Source organism: Athene cunicularia, assembly GCF_003259725.1.
Source record: "Athene cunicularia isolate RWA chromosome 1 unlocalized genomic scaffold, athCun1 chr1_part1, whole genome shotgun sequence".
NCBI classification, from domain to species: domain Eukaryota; kingdom Metazoa; phylum Chordata; class Aves; order Strigiformes; family Strigidae; genus Athene; species Athene cunicularia.
In genome coordinates, this window is record NW_020799091.1 from 39,665,993 (window position 1) to 39,670,948 (window position 4,956).

The 4,956-nt window shown below is 38.2% G+C and overlaps 1 long non-coding RNA gene across 1 annotated transcript in view; it reads left to right on the plus strand.

Moving 5' to 3' along the window:
- LOC113490358 overlaps positions 1–3,363 on the plus strand; it is a 40,084-nt gene extending 36,721 nt beyond the window's left edge. Inside the window, exon 5 of the long non-coding RNA XR_003400217.1 lies at positions 3,300–3,363. This is a non-coding gene — a long non-coding RNA (uncharacterized LOC113490358). The remainder of the gene's footprint in view (positions 1–3,299) is intronic.
- The last annotated feature ends 1,593 nt before the right edge of the window (positions 3,364–4,956 follow it).

A 4,956-nucleotide genomic window follows, 5' to 3' on the forward strand; every position in this document is an offset into this window, starting at 1 on the left:
GGGGGGGGGGGGGAGGGGAGTTTGCTTCTGTTACATGGTAGAAACGGTCCTCAGAGAAGAACTTACTGGCAAAGAGGCTTTTCTTCTGTACTGTAGAACTAATCATACACAATACACCAACACATTAATTGTCATAATTAAAATATATCACACTCTGGATGAGAACAGTTAAACATTTTGAATTTGAAAATTGAATACACTAGTTCAGTTAATAATTACAGATGTCTTTGTTGGCCAATGAATACCGTACGCTTTGTAACTCCTATATAGCTCCCGGAGTCTTACCAGGCTTGGAGGATATGGGGGTGATGTTCTGGTAAAAGCATACGCCATGAAAGCATTGGAGAAAAAGCAAGGAGAATGCAACAAAGGGAAGGAGACAGAATTAAGAAAATGGGTGGAACAATGGGGCAGTGGAAAACTAAGAGGGAACCTGAGAAGAAAGTGAAGGGGTATTCCAACACATCTGTGCTATAAGGAATGCAAGGTAAAACCTTCAAAGTGAATTTTTACATTTCAGAAGCTTGCTTTCTTCCCTCCCTTCCTTCCTTTGCAGCTTAGGTTATAAACTTTACAGAGCAGCTGGAGGAAATCAACCCTCTGTATGCTTGAACGACTCTCTGGGCAATACAAATGAGTCATCAATGAGTTTAGTGTGCAGCAGGAGAAAGATGATACTGGAACAAAATGTTCCGGTGCGTATTTGTGTAGTGTCTAGCATAATGGGCCTCTGCTCCTGACTGAGGCCTCTGGGCATACTAGTGATGTAAATATTAACTAATAATAATAAAAGGACAAGCACTTTATTTGCATCCATGTTGCCATCTGTTGTGTAGACTGAATCAATATCAAGTGCATGTTTAGCTTCGTTTACTTTTCTCTAAGCAGTACACTTCATTTGCTGCAAAAAACCTGACAATTTCAAAAGCTTCCAGTGAATTTTTAGCATTGAAAGACATTGTCAATGTTTTTTAAATCTGCTTGCTAATAAGCAGTAGCTGTAGACTGGAAGTATAAGTAACATATGGACACATTTGCTGATTGTGCTGCAATTAAAAATATATAAAATTATAACCTTCATCTTAATAGATAATTTTGAAAAGAAGGTGTCAGACTACTTATACAAGAAATAGAAGTATTTTTCTTGGATGACGTACCATAATTAACGTAGAGCTTGCTTTCTTTTTTGCAATACATTAATGAAGCACAGTGTCTAATAATTACTAGTATGTTTGGAAGGACAGAGAAGACTACTTAACTGGGTGTGGCTGCTGACTAGGCCATTGCCCTTCTCAAGCAACTGTGCAAAACAATTCTCACGTTACTTCAGATACTTGACCTGAATTTTTTCTCCAAGAAGTAATGTTGGTTATGCCTTGGGGTCAGAGGGATACCACAGACTGTGTATGTAGCCAATCTGCTGTGCAAGAGGCTAAATTTAAGAGGTCTTGGAATTAAATATATATAATATTGGGGAACAGAGATCTGCTTTTGGCTGCCTTATGTGTAGATATGGGCTTGGATTTTTGCACCCATCTACTTGACAATACTATTATGATATTGAATAAAACACGATTGACAAAGACTGGGAAACATGAAATGATGGAACTAATAATATGTTGCTAGAAAGCTATATGGACGCTTCTAAACTACAAACAAGCAAAGAAACGTGTGGTTTGGTATGTCCAAAAGTGTGGTCACACACTGAATAAATAGAAGATAAGAAATTATATTCCAGGGCTATGTCACTGGGGGAAAAATATCAGTTATCAGAGGGTTCATCAGCTGTATGTAAGCTCCCATTAAGACACTTGAACTGAAAGAACCGGTGGGAATATTGCATATACAAGCAGGACAATACTGAGTTGGTGTTGAGATTGCACTTTACATTCAGCAGTGGTTGAGTAGCTAGTACAGTGCAGTCTCTTTCTAGTGTCCACATTTCAGAGGATAGATGATCAAACTTCTTGCTTTATAAAACCAGACATTCTAAAATACTGTAAAAGGAAAAATATCTTAATAATATTCTGGAGGTGAAATCACTGTGGCACCTGGTTGTTAGAAAATTAGAAATGGGTGGAATTAGCTGAATTTTGTGTGCAATCTCTGTTGTGAATGGTATAGCTAAATTAGACACATTAGAAGGGTTTCTACTGCTATGTGTATTTTATTCCTGAATAGCAAATTATTTTTGAGTCATATATCTAAATTAATCTGTTATATATTTCCCCTCCTACGTGGTCAGAATTTATTTTCCCAAATCACTGGCCAAGTAGGTGCTTTCTAAGAGAGCTTCTCACTACTTTACAATCAAAGATAGACCCATGTAAGGCCAGTGTGGATTTATTGTACTGTAGGGTATGGAAGAGCTGAATTAATAGACATTCCACACCATTAATTTCTATGGGGAGAGTCCAAAAAGTATTCACAAGGTTGTCTAAATTAGAGCCATTTCCATTAAATTCACTTGAATCTTTTTTACTTGCTTTCATTCTGCTGATGTATAAAGGACTGTAAACTAGTGCAATCATTATGCCATGAGGCAAGAAGAGGTGTAAATTAAAGTAAGCTGAGAACCTATTTGACCTGAGTCCTTGATGTGCAAACTCATGCAAATCAGATTTCTCCTGTCCACTTTAAAGGAAATTCACAACTGTGTACCTGTACAAAAAAGTGTTCATATAAAAAAACCCTCCGTTTGTTGGCACAAGGCTTAAACTGGCAAAACTTTCCAACATATTATATATAAGTAATTTCATAGGTTCATACCTTCTAAGGCCAGAAAAAAAAAAAAAAATCTTAATCATTTTGCCATGAGGCTCTTTAATTCGTGATTCAGCTGTAATACATATAACTGAAGAAATAGTGACAGACATTTTTTTATGATTTTCAGCCCCTTGTACACTTTCACAACAAAAATGCAAAGTCCAGAATGAAACTCTTTGTCAAAACATCTTTCTTGCCTTAGCTAGCTTTCCTGAATTTGCAAATGTCTGTAAACTAATATGCTGAAAAGTACATAACTGGAACATAGATTTTAAGAGTATAATATAACATTATATTTTAACATTTCCACTGAGAAAAGAAAGCATCAAACATAAAGCCTTGGAAAAATTAATAATTAAACCAGTACTGATTTCCACAGTACCAGCAGAACCTAAGGACAAGTAAGTAAGATTAGATGTAAGAGAATTTCATAGAATCACAGAATCATAGAATGGTTTGTGTTTGAAGGGACCTTAAAGATCATCTAGTTCCAACCCCCCTGCCATGGGCAGGGACACCTTCCACTAGACCAGGTTGCTCAAAGCCCCGTCCAACCTGGCCTTGAACACTGCCAGGGAGGGGGCATCTACCACCTCTCTGGGCAACCTGTGCCAGTGACTCACCACCCTCACAGGGAAGAATTTCTTCCAAATATCTAATCTAAATCTACCCTCTTTCAGTTTAAAACTGTTACCCCTTGTCCTATCACTACACTCCCTGATAAAGAGTCCCTCCCCATCTTTCCTGTAGCCCCCTTTAAGCACTGTAAGGCCACTATAAGGTCTCCCTGGAGCCTTCTCTTCTCCAGGCTGAACAACCCCAACTCTCTCAGCCTGTCTTCATAGGAGAGAATTGGATGCCTTTTTAAAGCTTGACTTGTAATTATCAGATACAGCCTCTTGAATTTCTCCAGTGAAAGATGGAAAATAGCTATTCTATGCTGGAGGATTTTTTCTTCTTTATTTCTTCAGTTCATGGCCAAAATGATTCTGGGATGAATGAAAGGAAGAAAGTTAGCTCAACAGTAAAAGGGTATATTTTGCATTTTACTGTTCTTTTGTATTTGTATGAATATGAATATTACCCACTGGCTACATGTATGATTTTGTTTAGTCAGAGCATAATTCATTAAATGAATTCTTTTGCCAAAATTACAAGTACTTGGGAACTGTTTCTTTAAACCCAGAGAAAAGGCAGAAGAGATGGAATCATCTCCAGCCAGAGCAGTCAGCACTGAAAAGCATGACCTATAGTCCAGACGCTGGAGTGAGGAATTTTATGTTTGTTTGTTGCCAAGGTGGCCTATTCTGATGCTACATCTTGACAGCAATTGTTTAAGATGGACAAGGGGCACAGAGCATCTGTTGTTTATAAAACACAGTAACTGCAATAAAGAATGACTTTGAGCAGCACGAGAAGCAGAGTAATATCCCCTCACCACAGAGATAGTGGAAGATGGGACCTTGCTTCAGAATAGGTATTCAGCAGGATAATACTGAAGATACTTAGGGAAAACAGTACAGAATATGGCTATGAATCAGGCAGAACACAGACCCAAAACAAATGCAATACTGTGCTGCTAACAGGGAAACAGATCTGCAGTGTTTTTTGTTACGAAAAGATGTGTTCTTGAGAAAGATCACACTTTTTCTCATTGTAGCTACCACAGGATATGGCTAGATATATGATAAGAAAAAAAGAGATCATCTATCAGGTCGAACTATTTGTTTGGATTTCCCACTTGATTAGTGTACATGCTGATGGTTGTAATTTGAGTAAATCTGTTTAGCCAAACAGGGGTAAATACAGCATACTGCAGACTTGACTTTCTGTCTTGATCTCAGACCTGCCTCATCACTGTAGACTTGCCCAGAAATTGCTGGGATGTCTTGCACTTCTTGCTGTCTCCAGACCTGGTCCTGACCCTGGCTTGCTGATGACTTCCCAGCTTGACCTTGGATGTTCCCCTTCCCTACAGACTTCTTTGGGGATCTGGACTCTTGGCTGATCCTCGTTATCACTGCCAAACCTGTTCTGCTGGTCTAAAACCAGGCATTTCCAATTTTGTAGAGTAAGGATATGATAAGAACAAAAAGATGTTGAAAATTCTGCTGCAGTAATGACCTGCCTGAAATTCTCTCAAAAAAAGATATTGAAGTGACAAGGATAAAATAAAAGGCATGAAAGGAA